Raw genomic sequence first — 16,915 nt, forward strand, 5'->3', positions numbered from 1 at the left:
TGAAAAATGGTGCAGCCACTGTGGAAAACAGTAGGGAGATTACTCAAAAAAATTGAAAATAGAACTACCTTTTGAGATAGCAATCTCGTTTCTGGGTATACACCCAAAAGAATTGAAAGCAGGATTTCGGAAGAAGAGTTATTTGCATGTCCATGTTTATTGAAGTATTATACACAGTAACCCAGAGGTGGAGGCAACCTAAATGTCCATTGTGGGATAAATAAAGAAAATGTGGTATATACTTACAAGAGCATATTGTTCAGACTTTAAAAAGAAATCCTGTCATATTGAAGTAGGAATCTTTTCCTGTGAGTCCCCAAATGATGTAGGGAACTTTGGAGTGAGTGAGTGAGTGCTGGGATCCTGTCACGTGAGACTGAAGAATGGAAACACGGGCCCAGGAGAGGCAAAGAGTTTTAAAGAGAGGATAGCTTATTGAAAGCAAAGGGTTAAAGCTCCCAAGCAGGAGGGGGGTCCCGAATGGCGAATGGCGGTGCCCCATGACTGAGGTAAAAGCGCTTCCTTTTATACCTTCCCTTGCTTTTCTGGGGAAGGGGAGCTGTTTGAAGAGGGGAACTGTTTGAAGAAGGGAACTGGCGCCTTCTAATGAAATTCGTCTACCAGGTTTGTTCTGCTTGCCCATCCTAAAGAAATTAACAAAATAATTTACTCTTATCTATCAGATCTGCTCCATTTGTCAGGCCAAAAGGAATTTTATGATTAACTTCAAGGCCTTGTTACATTATGTCCTGGAGCAAAGGAGTAATTTCAAAACCTGGAGTTTCAGGATATGGCTGCCTTTGTTTATTCCACCAGGGACCTCCCTGTCTACCTAGGGACATGCTAGCTAACCTGTATCAATATGCTACAACATTAATGAACCTTGAGGATACTATGCTAAGTGAAATAAGCCAATCACAAAAGACAAATACTGCTTGAGTCCACCTACCCTGTTTCTCCGAAAATAAGACCTAGCTGGACCATCAGCTCTAATGCATCTTTTGGAGCAAAAATTAATATAAGACCCGGACTTATTTTAATATAATATAAGGCCCTGTCTTATATAATATAATACTTGGTCTTATATTAATTTTTGCTCCAAAAGATGCATTGGAGCTGATAGTCCAGCTAGGTCTTATTTTTGGGGAAACACGGTATATGAAATACCTAATGTAATCAATTCTTAGAAACAGAAAGTGGAACGGTGGTTGCCAGGGACTGGGAGCAGCAGGGAAAGAAGAGTTGTTCAATGGGCATAGCATTTCAGTTTTGCAAGATGAAAACGTTCTAGAGATGTTGCGTAACAATGTGCCTATAGTTCCACTACTGTACTGTACACTTTAAATGGCTAAGATGGTAAATGTTATGGTTCACACACAAATAAAAGACAACACTGAAGACTTCCCAGTTAAAAGCACAGAGGACTTCCCACCTCCTGAGCTTTATTTTGTAAATTGCACTGACACCTGGCAGCCCTCAGGGCCAGCAGATGAGAGATGATGTGGTTCTTAAGGAGCAGTCCATTGGAGAGAGGCACCGTTATCTTTTCTTTTTTAATTAAAGTTTACTGGGGTGACACTTGTTAGTAAAGTTACATAGATTTCAGGTGTACAATTCTGTAATACGTCATCTATGTATCATATTGAGTGTTCACCACCCAGAGTCAGTTCTTCTTCCATCACCATACGTTTGATTCCTTTTACCCTCATCTACCACCCCCCTCCCCCCCTTACCCTCTGGTAACCACTAAACTATTGTCTGTGTCTATGAGTTTTTGTTTCTTCATTTATTTGTCTTGTTCCTTTGTTGTTTTCAGTTTTATATCCCACATATCAGTGAAATTATATGGTTCTTGACTTTTTCTGTCTGATTTATTTCGCTTAGCATTATAATCTCAAGATCCATCCATGTTGTCACAAATGGTCCTATTTCATCTTTTCGTACCGCAGAATAGTATTCCATTGTGTATATATACCACAACTTCTTTATCCATTCATCTATTGAAGAACACTTTGGTTGTTTCCATGTCTTGGCCACCGTAAATAAAGCTTCAATGAACATCGGAGCACATATAGCTTTATGGATAAACGTTTTCAGGTTTTTTGGGTAGATGCCCAGTAGAAGAATTGCTGAGTCATATGGTAATTCTATTCCTAATTTTTTGAGGAACCTCCACACTGCCTTCCATAGCGGCTGCAGGCTGCACCAGTCTGCATTCCCACCAACAGTGTATGAGGGTTTCTTTTTCTCCACAGCCTCTCCAACACTTGATTATTTGTCTTGTTGATGATAGCCATTCTAACTGGTGTGAGGTGATATCTCATTGTGGTTTTTATTTGCATTTCTCTGATGATTAGTGATGTTGAGCATTTTTTCATATGTCTATTGGCCATTTGTATGTCCTCTTTGGAGAAATGTCTGTTCAGGTCTTCTGCCCATTTTTTAATTAAATTGTTTGTTTTTTTGTTGTTGAGTTGTGAGTTCCTTATGTATTTTGGATATTAGCCCCTTATCAGAGGCATAGTTTGCAAATATCTTCTCCCATTTAGTTGGTTGCCTCTTTATATTGTCAATGGTTTCTTTTGCTGGAGGCACCCGTTGTCTTAAGATTGACATTAGCATCACATCTCTCTTGTTACCAGGGTATTATTTCCTTCTCTTATTGCTGGTATTTAGGTTCTTGCCTTTGGTTGATTTTGGAATGAGGACATGGCAGTGGAGTTCCACCAGGGTCATCAAGGAATTAGTATGGCCTCTGTAGAAAGGGAAGTTCCTGAGTCTGGTGATGTTTCACTGGTTTATTTATTGATGTCCCTTTGTATCCCACCTCTTTTCACAAAGGCTTCTATGAGGCAGCAGCTCAGGTTCAGTGGGTAACAGAAATATCAATTGTCCTTCCAGCTGAGCTAAGTAGGAGCTTGCAAAACAGACAAATGCTAATCGAACCCAACCCTGATGCCCCACCGGGAAACTCACTGACAGGGGAAAAGTGTTCCCATTTGCCTGCATCAGGAGCTTCAGGCAGTCGGTGGCAGCACTCACTATGGTAACAAGTAATGTAAAAGGAAATGCACTGCCAGTTTATTTAGTAAAGGAAATGCATTAGTATTGCAAAATATGGCATGAAGATCATGGCATTCTTTGAGACTTTCTGTGATCTTGTTTTTCTTATGCGAAATTTTGTTGGGTTATCGTATCTGTTTCACCGTTCTTTAGCTACTGTATCAATTAGCAAGCCCAGAGACCCATGTTAGCCCGTTATGGTAGACAGAAAAACGGGGTCCCACGGGAGAGAGCAGGGAGGAAAGGGAAGGAGGAAGTGTGGGAGACAAAGAGGAAATGAAATCATTCTTAACAACAGGTGCAGCAACAGCTAATTGTAATAGATTATAATATTATTAGCATTGCGGGCAGGGAAAAATCTCCACCCTTTGTCACCATGACAGTTCCAACAAGGGCCAAGCAAAAACAAGGAAATCCCACCTCCACACAGGAAGGAGCCCTCAGCAGGGACCCACCCTAGGAACGCCTATAACACTACCCCTAACACCTGAATATTTCGCACCCTCATTCGAATAAAATCCTAAGCTTCTTTTTTCTTCAGTGCAGTTGCCCTCCTCCTGGCCTGCCCACTCCCAAAATTTTGGGATTGTACTATTTCCTTCCTTTTAGTAAGTCCACTGTTTGCCTGGCTATGTTCACGTGGCTTATTCCTGTGTCTGGAATGCCTTCCTGTGAGGATACAAGAACACTTGTTCTTTGGTAACAAGCCCCCTGAGAGAACTGTTTGCCTTCTGAGGACAGAAGCCATGTCTACTAGCTCAGCTGTGCCATGCTTTGCACCCAGTGGTGACTTGCCCTGCATTGTATGAATGAATAAATGACTACAGAAAAAATAGAATCAGTCCCTGCCCTCCAGGAGGTAGGGTCTATTAGAAAAGAGAAAACAAGCACCCCTAGGAGGAAGGGACTTAAAAATAATTATGGCATAAGAACATAGTACCTGCACACTCAAATGAAGAGGAATGCCAGTAGAGTAAGTTGAATGGGGTGGGAGGCTTTTTAAAGAAAGAATTCCTACCCTTCCAGTCTCCAGCATTCCAGTATGAAAGTTAAATTTTTTTAACTAACTGCATCATGTTTTACCGACGTTTATACTAACCTGTTTATATATATATATATATATATATATATATATATATATATATATATATCCATATGAAGTGATTGCATTCTAAGAAAGAACCTCCACAGTTAACCAGTAGACCTGGTTTTCTCTACTTAAGAGAAGTGCAAAACAAACTCAATTCATAAAAGAAAGTGGTATTGGATCCAGCTGAGTCTGAGGTAGATCTCGTGGGAGTTTCGAGTATGCTTGAAAAATCAAAAAGCTAGAACTAAGCCTTTAATACCACACAGCAAGCTGGAAGTTCAGTTTGGACTGCAGAATAGAATGGAACAAAATCCAGTCAATTATTTTCACCTCTATTTCCTCGCAAAGAGTAAACAGTTTCCAGCTGAAATTTTTTTCTCAGCCATTTCATCATCCTCTACGGTATCTGATCTTTCCTCAGTCCACCCACCTCAGCAGACAGATGCTTGTGCTCTAAAACAGAGGGGGAAAAAACGACACACAGCACGGGGGGAGGGAGCTGGTGAGAGTGGGGGAAGACAGCCACAAACTTCTGCTCATTCCAGAAACCTGAGAGGAGAAAATACAGGAAAGTACTAATTATACTTTCCCGAATTCCTGATTAATAAATTTCTCCTGAGATAGAGCATTTAGAGACCTTAACCTCACGTTCTGATCTCCAATTAGATACATATTCCTATGGCAGGTACATGGCCTGTTTGTCCCAGGTCTAACAAAGAAAGAAGGAGGGACAGAGAAGGGACCCCATACCCCTCCTAATAACCTGCTCAGTCAAAGGATGCCACAATCCTGGGACACCTTCTGTAATGAGGGTCTGTGGGGACAGAGCCAGGAGTGCAGTTTCCAGGCTTTCAGCCTCACGTGGAAAGGTGCTGGCTCAGGTAGTAAATGGCCATCAACTGTGATTGCATGGCCATCAGCTGTGGCTAGTTGGCCGTCAGCTGTAACCAGTGAGCCATTGGCCACTAGTATAACTCCTGTGGCTACACTAGCAGAAAATGGGGGCTGGCAAGAAGATGGTGACTGAGCTAGCAAGCACGGATTCCAGTTGGCCCAGCGGATTTGCAGCTAGCAAGTGGGGTTGGTTGGTTGGCAGAGAAGCTGACAGCAGGTTGCAGATAGTGTGGCTCCTGCTTCCTGTGTCTCCAACCCAGCCTCCAGTATGATATGACTCCGCTATCTATGGTTCCGTGGGTGTTCCTTTTTGGCCTCGCCATATCCTGCATTCCTATGAGGGGAGCGGGACTAGAGACCCCGCCTGACACCCCGCGTGACAGGGTCTTATCACCAACTGCTCTAAAGGTGCTATTTGAAAGACTAAAGTTCTGGTATGAACTCCTAGGACAGAAATGAAGGATGTATCTTAAATCTCAATTTTGAAGATACACCTACTGTCATTCCGTGGATGCATTAATTCTCAAATGATACCCTAATGGATGATCTTTCTTTTAGATAACGTACTGATTTTAACAAAATAACACATGTTAGTTACAGAACTTCTCAAAAATACAAATAGAAAGAACACTTCCTCTCTTTTGAAAATGTAGCCATTTTGTTTTGAAACCTGCTTTTTTAATTTGACAATATGTTTAGACTATTATCATTCTTAAATATCCGATACATAAGGTTTTATGACTACTTAGCACTTTGTGGTACAGATTTATCATTTAACCAACGTATTTGGACTTCTCTTATTTTTCTAATTTTTCCACTATTATGAAAAATACTACAAAAATTACCTGTGTACCTATAGCTTCCCATGTATCTTTGATTATTTCTTTAGGATAACTTTGAAAAGCAAAACGAGTGGGTCAGAGTATCTGCATTCTCATGGGAAGATGGGCAAAATCAGGGGAGTCTTAGGTACCCAGCTTTGGGAGCTATCCGTAGGTGATGAAAAGAAATTTTTATTAAAGTATCTTTTCCAACAGCCAAGCACTTATGAGCTCTGAAAGAGGCCAGGTGATCCAATAAAAAGTGCCTGGAGCTGAGAGCACTGGGCCAGAAGACCAGGCTGCCCACACACCCAGCAAAATACCTGGGGTGCTGCCCCCCTCTCAGGGGCTCCCTGGTCTCATTTATAACATAGTGAAATGGTTGAACTACACGTTTCCTGACCACCCCTCGGGCTCAAGCACAGACAACGCCCTTTAAAATTGGAAAAGAAAGTACGGACTAACAATTGCCTATTTATGTGTATGTACAGTTTGTTTTACTTTTATTGTCCTTCCATTTGTTTAGTTTGTTTTTAAATAACACTAACAGTACTTCTTAAAGAAGCAGAGGGCTGTGTCCAATTTTTTTGGTAGCTTACACACACTTCCTCGACACCATGTTTTCCCGAAAATAAGACCTAGCCAGACCATCAGCTCTAATGCATCTTTTGGAGCAAAAATTAATATAAGACCCTGTCTTATTTTACTATAATACAAGATGTAGTATAATATAATGTAATGTAATATAATATAATACTGGGTTTTATATTAATTTTTACCCCAAAAGACGCATTAGAGCTGATTGTCCGGCTAGGTCTTATTTTCGGGGAAACATTGTAGCTTAAGATATCGTAGGCCTTGTCGGATAACTCAGAAGTTGCCTGCCTCTGTGTATTGTGTTTCTTTGGGGAAGATCAATTCGTTAAGGGGAGACCCATGCCCATGACACCACTGGCATTACTATGGCTTTTTTCCACAGAAAGAACAGTAGAAAGGGCAGGAAGAGCTTTTCAGGCACTCCAAGAGTGAATGTTGGGCAGGCTTCATTTGCCAATGGCAAAACTGGCCTGCAGCACACTAAACAGTGACTTCCTCACAGAACCAAGGCCGGCTGATGTCCTAGGTGGTGACTGACCGTCACCAAGAGGCCACTGGCTTCTGGCTTCAGAGGTATCACCCAGCAAAGCAGATTTTTGAGGCCCATTCTTGTTGACTTGAGTGTGAAAATACTTCAGTTTGGACAACCTGCTGAGTTGGTAATATTTGAGGGAACCCGTGGATCCCATGTTAACTAGGTAACAATGCCTTATCCTGTACATATGTACTATTTTATTAAGAAAGTAATTAAGCTGTGATGTTGTCACAAGCAGACCTCAGAGAGTCCCTTAATTTAGATGAGGACAGATCAGACCCAGAGGAGAACCATCTCCACATAGCAGCTCAGAAATCCAGGACACAAAAGGAATTTCTGACCCCACTAGCCTACAATCCTGATGTCAAAACAAACATTTCCATTTCCTTGCCTTCTCTCCACTCATTTAGTAATATTCTCGGCTGCATAGCAGTAGCCTGTGCAAAACCCTCCTGCGTCACTGAGTGGCTGTGCAGAGATGACTTCCTTGCATGGTCAGAGGAGTTGTCTTGTGTGAGCTGAGAATATTCTTTCATACTCAATCTTCACATTAAACAGCCTTTCTATTGTTTTTAGCAGGATTGGCTTAATTTAAAGAGCTATGATGTAGAAAAAAAAAAGAGACTAAAGAATCAGCATACTAGTCAATAACACTGGTCTAAAACCACCAGGCAATTTAAATCTGAGATCCCTAAGACTCAGACGGGTTTATTGCTAAGGGTGAAAACTACTGAAGGACAAAATTGAGTATGAAAGTATATTATACAAACACAGCTATAGCACTTAATAAATATGAAATAGCTAGCAAAAAGAATCGAGGAAACTTCTTAAGAAGAGAAAAATGGAAAATTTAGACAACTTCTACCTGGTAATATAAAGAATTTTCTCTGTTGTGAAAAATTTATCGACCTTTTACATAGGTATCATACAGCCTTCATTATCAGTCCCAATGTATAAAATGGTATTCGAAAAGAGAAATAGTGGAATATTTCATAGGCCAAAAGACCGTAAGATCTTAGCATGAGCATCTCGAGCACAAATGTGTGGAGAATTACACATATAAATTCTGAAGTACATTGATGTTCAGTGAGAACCTGCATACTTGGGGTTCTCATTTTCCCCTTCTGAACTAAATAAAAGAAAACATTCAGACATCCCTGCAATGTTTTAAAAGAAGCATTGCAATGATGGTTTTGCTCTGCAAGGTACAGGTTGTCACCTGGCATAGTCTGGCAAACTGTATCCTTGGAACTGATAGGTTTGTTTATCAAGTTCAAATAGATCCCCCACCCACATCCATGATTGGGGGTGGAGAGGAGGCATTAAAAGCTGTGAGGTACTTTACTACAAGCCACTAAAACATCATGGAATTGCAATTCTGTCTGCAACCATTTGTTACAGGCCAGAGCAGATTACAAGAGTAAGTACAGAGCCCTCAGCCATGATTTATGGTGGAAGAACAGCTCAGAGAACAATTCAGTCAGGCAGGAATGGCTGAGCAGCGCAACAGACATTAGCCAAGGTATGAGAACTGAGTGAAATTTCTAGAAGGAAAAAATTTCATCCACACTCTTTAAACCTACATGTCCTGAGCCAAAGATGAATTTAAACTCCTTTCATTCCTCATCTTTGCACTTGTTTGCAGTTTGCAGTGACCATTTGCAGGGAGAATCGCTTTACCGATCAGACTAGTAATACGGTGGTAATTATGAGATTCCATCTCATCTTTTATTTCACAGTGTCTCTTTCTCATCATATCTTGTCCTTTAAACAAAGGCAGTACGTCATAAATTTGAAGGGGAAAGGAGAGAATAAGTTAAAAATTAATTTTGAAGCCTTTTTTAAATTTTTCTTTATATTCACTGGAAGTTTTTTAAAATGCTCTAAAACTAAAACCAGAAATCAACAGAACTATTTATGTTTGAGATCCATCTGTGGGTCAATGGAGGCCATAAGACAAGCCACTCTCCCAACCCTAAAGCAGTGCTGCATAAAAATTCAGTTTACATAAATATGAGGGTAAGGAGGAGAAATGTTATAGAAAGAAAAAAAACTGGAGAGAAATCCAAATTTTTAACAAAGTTGTTTTTTTTTTTCTGAGTAATGAGAATTACTGCCCAGATAATACACTTTTATATATTATCCATACTGTCTCCAATATATTATTTTAGTAATCAGGAAAAAATATTTTTAATGAACATGTAGAATAAAGAGGAAGATGAAAAAGTGACTTCAACTGACACATTTCATCTTGATAATCATATGCATCTCACATATACATATGTGAGACTATGAATTATATACACAAGGACTTTTAGGCAACTTCCGAGGGAGTCACTGTTTTCTCCACCCAGGCTTTCTTCCTGAAATACAATCCCTTAAAGTATAAAACGTAAAGCAGTTACCCCAATTTATATACCCTGCATTTAGGAGACATGCCAGTGAGGACATTAAGGATCCATTGGTTACCCATTTAACTTCGGAGCCTTCATTCCAGAATGTCGCCTGCACGAGGCTTTCTCTGAATTGATTCAGTCCTAGAGTCAACAAAGGCACCTATCTTGGCACTGCAAGGAACAGAGAGATGAATAAACCGCAGTTGTTACCGAATAGGCAAGGCCCATACACATCTGTCAGTAAGCAAACATCAGCCAGCAGGTTCTCAAAAGAAAGGGGCAAAGTGTACCTCTCATTGCGAGCGAGTGAGCGAGGAAGCCTATCAAAGAAGCCTTCGGGAATGTGGTGGCATTGCAGCTGAGCCGGGAAGCACAGGCAGGCTTTTCAGAGGCAGAGAGGTAGGGGACAGTCCGGTCAGATGCACAATTCATGACCGTGAGGGCTTGAGAATTAAGGCAGGTCAGGCTATTTGACTGGAATGTAAGGTGTGTGCCAGAGGAACAGTCGGAGGGCGGTAGGGCCTACAGTTTAGGCCCAGGCTGTACCACAGAGGCAACACAGTGGCGAGGTCAGCAGTGGGAAGGCTGGAGAGTCTGGAGGTGGAGGCAGCTCTGACAACGTGACAACCATTGCAAAGTGGTGGGGCGGGGGGGTCAACGAGGGTGGGAGCGGAGAAGAAGGCGTGATACAATGAACTGCCAGTTACCTTATTAGGGAGAAGCAGGGGAGGCTTGGCTCCTGAGTGACTGAGGGCAGAGAAACAAAGTGGGGGAGTCAAGATGGCAGCAGGTTTAAGGCAAATGACAAGTTCATCCTTAGAGAATCCCAGAAGGCTCAGTGGCCTTCTAAAACACCTTCATGCTGCCCTGCAGAAGCTAGGCGGGTGCAATTACAGGCTCGCCAGGAAATACTCCCAGACATTTTCTTCTCCTCAGGGAGTTCTATGCCAGAGTTCCTGTAGGCAGCTGAGCTAGACAGATTTCTAGGAAAGAAGATTCTACTGCCATTTCAATTCTACCCCATATTAACAGCCTTCTCAGGAGAAGTTGTTATTTGTGGATAACCTAAATCATCCTGCCACAATCTCTCTTCCTTTTCTGTTAAGATGACACACACAGAGCACCTAACATATCCCCTCATGCTGTGGTTCTTTGTAAGAAGTGCCCATTCTCTGACTCGTTGATATAATCATTTTTACTTCCTGTCAACAAGGGTTTGGTCTATATATTATATACAGATTGATAAGCAGTTACCTACTTATTTTAGCTAGTGATGCAAAATGTCCTCAAGCTACTTTATATTGACACTTAATGTATTTAATATTTAATGTTATAAACCAACATGCAATGTATGACTTTAAAATTACTCCGCCTATATATATTTTAATTTGGGAAGAACATTTTGTTAGCATATTTATGATATGCTAATAAAGACATCTCAAGACATAATACAGCTTAATTCTATTAATAAAAAGTAATTATAAATCATTACCTTTTTGAATTACACCTTTTGATTTCCTTCTTTTCTGCCTGGCAAATAAGGGTAGCTGTAGCTATTATGCAGTTTCTCCATAGCTAACTTTGTTCTTTTTAGAACTACCATGAGTTATTTAGTAGCGGAAGTTGATTAAAAGCAATGTCCCCAGAGCTCTTTATGTGGTCCTATGATTGACCACTGTCAGCTTGTCAGAGCTCTGGGCAAATAGTTCGCCTCAGATGAAGCTGTTGGCTTATTCTAGTCCATGGTCATAGTCGTTAGCCCACAGAAGCCATGTTGAAGCAATTCAAACTGAGTGGTCAACAGCCTCACCTATAGTGACCCAGGTCATCTCAGCAGTGTCCTCATTGGGCCTGATACTGGAGACATTCCCATTTCTGACCCTTTTAGGCCCCAGAGGATGTGGGCTGCCTGCTTTCGTATTAAGTTCCTAGTTCCTCAGTTTCTCAACTGTATGCTCATCACTCAGGTTCTGTAGATACAAGGCATCCAGATCTGGGACACAAGATGCCATCTGGTTCTCAACCTTGGCATTCACAAAAAGGGTGCAAAGCTGTGCAGTGTCCAAGACAGCAAGTATTCGAAGGCTTATACATTAGAACAGAGTATATAGGATGGCCGCTGGCAGGGGAGAGCTAAGGAAGAAGGAATGGAGAAGAGATGTCGCATTTCCCACTTAGATTTTAAACTGTGTGCGATAAGGCTGCAAAGCACCCTGGATATACCCATAGAGGTTTGCTGTTTGCCTAAAAGGGACATAGCACAAAGGGAAAGACAGAATGCCTGACTATTTTCCAACAAGGAAGCACTCCCAGACCTTGGTGGCTAGTGAAGATGTTGCCATAGTCACCAAATGTTTTCAACTACAGAAAAAGCCAGCTTGTTTCAGAGTTAAGCCAGATTACATCAATTAGAGAAAAACTGTACAGATGGCCCCAGACTTACAATGGTTTGGCTTCAGTTTTTCAACTTTTTGATGGTGCAAAAGCGATACGTATTCAGTAGAAATCGTACTTCAAATTTTGAATTTTGATCTTTTCCTGGGGCAGCAAAATTCGGTACGATACTCTCTTGATGCTGGGCAGCGGCAGCAACCCAAAACTCCCCGTCAGCCTCACAGTCACGAGGGCACACAGCTGATACTTTACAATACACTGTGTTGTCAGTGTTTTTTGGATATTATGTTTTGCGTTGTCACATCCCATCATATCTAAAAAATGCCCATCTGTGTCTCCTGCATCTGGTGAGAAGAAGAGAAAAGCAATTACTCTTGAGATGAAACTCCAAGTCACTGCCCAACTGTAGACTGAGGAAGTGTTCTGAGCACGTTTAGGGTAGACGAGGCCAGGCGGTGATGTTCGTTCGGTAGGTGAGACGTTCTGAATGCATTTTCGACTTACAATATTTTCAACTTATGATGAGTTTATCAGCACATAACCCCATTGCAAGTCAAGGAGCATCTGTACTTTGATCTGGCCCTGGTTCCAGGTAGGAAAGCTTTAGAGCCAAAAAAATTTAAGAAATTTAAAAAAAGAGAAAAAAAGATGCAGTAGCCAAGAATGAACTAGCTATCTAGCTGCCAAGAGTGCAATTGAGTTTCTCTTTCACACTATTTCCTATATTAAGGTTAGCAGACAATGGAAAACAGATTGAGAAACAAACCTATGACACTACTAAAACTCTGTTCTTTTAAAGAAGAAAGCTCAAACCAGTCTATGTCTTAAGCAAAGCTGATCAAAGAAATGGAAAAGTAGGAAGGTCAGTGATCTTGAAAAGTTACATCATTTCTAACTCACCTATGCTTATTAATTTTAAAATTAAAGTGCTTTCACTCACATCCATGCTCTTTACTAAGAGAACCGCACATAGTTGTACATGAAACCAGCTCTGATTAAATGAATCTTCGGTCTCAGATGAAAACAAAGAGGGCTTATTCCATGTGTAAACATAACCATAAAATTGTTGACTGGAACTGAGAAGGCTCATGAAAATGCCATCATTATCTAGGTATTTTTCTCTCAACAATATATTTCTAAGTAATTTTTCTATGTCTTCATATCCCTCAGTATATAACTCTTAAAGTCCTTAACAAATTTATCATATTTATTTCTGAAGCTGACATGCTCTCTTCCTTAGAATATGAACGCCACAGGATCAGAAAGAGCAGTTTTTAAATTCATTTTATATCCCCAGTGGCTAGCACATGCTCTGTGGTAGTGATAGGAATAGGCCACTTAGTGTTTGTTTGGATGAATGGATGGATGAGAAAGAAACTGAAGAAAATGAGACCTCTAACCAAAGATTATTATAAGCTGTTGCTGTCCTATATACCTATGTCTCCTCCGCTTAGATAGGTCATCAAGCTTCTGAAGGAGGCTTCCCAAATAAAATCTTTCGAGTCCTAAGATTCCATTTACATTTGACCTTTATTCCCACTTTTAGCAAATGATGATTCTGAGGTCTTTTGAATGGTCAAACTGACTTTGCCATTGATTCTCTGACTCCCCGCCCCCCCCGCCCCGCCCCCTGAAAAAAACTGTTATGTTAGCTCCACAAGGGTCATGGACGCTGTTCTGTTGACCCTTGTATCCTGAGTGCCTACTATCTAATAGTCACTCCAAAGACATTGGTCAAATGAAAAAATGAATTAAAGAGTTCTCAGTCTACTGCCATACCAACCTGTGTGCTATGAAAAACAATAAGCTAGGAATAAAAAGCTATACTAAAATGCTGCATTAACATTGAGTGACTCGCTAGTGTTCAGCAAAAGATGACTCTGGAGTCTGAGGCTATGTTAATACTATTGTGGGTGGTTCTTACACCCCTGTCATTCTGTCCCTGGAATAGTTGTGATAAGAGCTGGCTCTGTTGGAAGAGGAAGAAAAAGTCTCTTCTCTAGCCCTACACACACACACACACACACACACACACACACACACACACCTCCTATTTAAAGCAGCAATATGTCCACTTAGAAATAATGGGTGACAATCTTACAAGAGAAAAAAATGCCCTGGGAACTCTGGATCCTGAAAAGGGAATATTAATAGTGCTGTAAATTTGGGGGAGAGAAATCACATTATTTTAATGAATGTTTCTCATAAAATAATGGAATAAATAGAAGTACAAGTTATGACACAAATTACCCCTTTTTTTCCATTTATCTTTAATCAAGCTATCCTGGGAAGATGAAAGAGTAAAAAGAATGAGCTTGAACTTGAAAGAGATAAGATTTATACCTGAGTAATTGGCCTGATCCATTCATTGTCATTATGCTTTTTGCATTTGCTTTAGGTTCCAGTTTGGCAAAAATTAAACTTAGTGAAAGTAATAGCTATACTTAGTAAGTTACCTCAGCTCTGTTTTTAAGTTTTGAGACTGAAATTTACACCTCCTGAGGTTTATAATTTTTTCCTCTCAGTAACTTGTGGATTTTTGTAGCTTACGGAAAGGCATTACCAAAAAGGAAGCACAAGACTGATTGTCCTTCACTCTGTCCTAAACAATAATGTGAAAAGACTGTGAAGACATTGGCCACACGTCCATTAAAATGCGTTTGATTCACTTGACTCGTTCAAGCTTAAGTGCTAAAGAGGAAGGTGCTGACAGACCTCCTCTCAGACCCTCTGAACCCCGACCCCTAATCCAGCTTTGTTATTTCAAGTCCATATAAATGGAGATGTTGAGCAATCCTTCTCACTCCCAGACGTCAAAAAAACAGCTGTGCTTCTAAAGATTAATCTAAAACTTAAGTTTCTGGTGCAAATTTCTCTTGACTTTGACAGCTAATATGAAGGTCCACATTACAAACTCCCCACAAAGTGAGGCCCCATCTCATACTCCACCTGCCACACAGAAACAGTAGGGCCCATCCAGTTGACCTGCGGGATATCCAAAACCTTTTATATCAATTTCAGTCACTAAAATGCAGCCCCCCCCCCAAAAAAAAAAGGAAACTACTGTTTTAGAGAGTGCTTGTCAGGTGATAAGGTAAGAAAAATAATATTGTACTGTGTTCTTGTACAGAGTCTTTAATTATTTCACACAAAGCAACTTTATGAAGAAGGCAAGGGAAGTAGTTAACACTTAAGTTATGAAAACTGAGGCCCAGAGAGGTTAAAGTGGTTTGCCCAAGGTCACACAGCTAGTAAGCAATGGACAATGTACTTGTACCCATGTTCTGACTTCAAAGTATTCTCTTTACTCCCTTGTTCCCTGTTGGCCCGATTCAGAAACTTTACTCAGCTTGTTTAAGGGGATGATGGTAATTCCTGCATATTGTGTATATTGATGTACTGATGAAGTCCTGGCTCTGGAGGTTCTGGAAATTGTGTCAGTCAGCTGCATTTGGCTTTTCCAGATGTCCCGCAGCTCTGATACTCTGGATCTGGATAAGCTGACTCATTCAGAGTAATTCCAGGAGATTCGGGCCATCAGAGAGCCTGGAGGGGATGGGGTCTTTTTTGGTTCACCAATGGTAACAACTGCACTTACTTCATTTTGCATTTACTACATATTGACAATGTGCCAGACACTCTGATGGGTGCCTTAAGTTATTGAGCTCACTCAAACCTCATAACAACTCTGTGAGGTAGATACTACAATTACTATCATTTTACTAATAAGAAAACCAAGGTTTAGGGAGTGTTGGGTGGCCTTAATCAGAGAGGATGCTCAGAGACTGGAATAGGGGCAATTTGACCCCATGGCACAGACTGTTAAGACCTGCATTACAATAGCCCAGAGAAGTTACTGCCCTCTTGATCAGCCTATAACCCTCCAGAGATGCCCAAATGTCCGCGGATTCTAACCATTATAGAGAATACTCTTACAAAGCAGGAGCCAGCCCCCATTGGCTTAGGGCCTAAAAGGTTTGCCAGAACAGGAAAGAGCTGCCTCTTTCGCACTATAAAACTATCATGTCGTTGCTCTTTGGCTAATTTATCAAAGTCTGTAAATGTAGTCAAAGAACACATTCCTCAACCACTGGAAGCATGAACAATGGCCCCCTGACCCTGGCTGTTTGGGGTCAAGAGCAAAACTCTTCAAAGACCTTAACAGAGAAAGAAAGAATAAAGAAAGGGGAAAATAAAACTACTGATCTGAGATCAGACGTAGCTATTTAAGACTCATGTCTCCTATACGCACAGATGCTTTGAGTGTCCATTTTATTGGGACCAGCCTTCAGCCATTGAAAACAGCCCCGGGTAAAAGGAGCAGCTCCGCCTGCCCAGGCTTTCCTTCCTCATCAGCCCAAGTGTCTTGGGGAAGGCTTCACAGCTGCCAATCATTTCCTCCATGGGAAACCTCTTCATTTCACCCAGACAGCAGCCTAACCCCTAGAAGGAGGGTTCTGCGAGGTTGTGTTTTGGACAGGAAGCCTTATTTAAAGAAGCCCACTCAGTGAACTCCGCAGAGGGACGCAGTGCATGGAGTCCGGCAGTTTCTGAGCGCGGCACAACGACTGACATTCAACGCGCTGAGTTTCCAGGTTGAGAGGAGCCTCATGAGCAGCTTTGCCGCGAGCCGACTAGAGGTTGCAAAGCTCCGGGGCCTCAAGAATTTCCTACTGAGTTACTCATTCAGCCAGATTTGCAGCTCTGTTTTGAAAGTGCCCTTCCTGTGTTTTGCATCTTGTACCTAAGTGCTCCCAAGTGCAGGAAGCCTCAAGAGGAGGCATGTTCAGTGTCGAAGGCACAGGATCCTTCCAGCATCAGGCTGCAGCCTCGGGAAACCGGCCCCGAGTGAACGCTGATGGGGGTTTTCTTTTCATGGTTCACGCTAAAGCACCAAGCTTCGGACCAAAGAAGCCTGAGTTAGGTTTCTGTCTTCCCTCCGCCAACACACCCTGAGCATTCCGCTGAGTGGCTGATGGAGGGATCCGATGCTGCCAGGGAGGGCAACGGGCATCCGCCCCACGCCGCTCACCCTCCCGCCACCTTGGGCACAGTGGCAGCCGCAGTCATACTTTGAGGCTACCCTGCGATTATGGGGTACCCTTGCACTCACTGAAAGGCCTCT

At 41.6% G+C, this 16,915-nt stretch overlaps 1 protein-coding gene across 9 annotated transcripts in view; it reads left to right on the top strand.

The window, feature by feature from the left end:
- The window catches only part of MAGI2 (membrane associated guanylate kinase, WW and PDZ domain containing 2), a 1,312,004-nt gene that overhangs the window by 1,276,697 nt on the left and 18,392 nt on the right, over positions 1 to 16,915 (top strand). The window lies entirely within an intron of this gene.

This window comes from Rhinolophus sinicus, chromosome 4 (assembly GCF_057876585.1).
Source record: "Rhinolophus sinicus isolate RSI-liver-muscle chromosome 4, RSI-T2T, whole genome shotgun sequence".
NCBI classification, from domain to species: domain Eukaryota; kingdom Metazoa; phylum Chordata; class Mammalia; order Chiroptera; family Rhinolophidae; genus Rhinolophus; species Rhinolophus sinicus.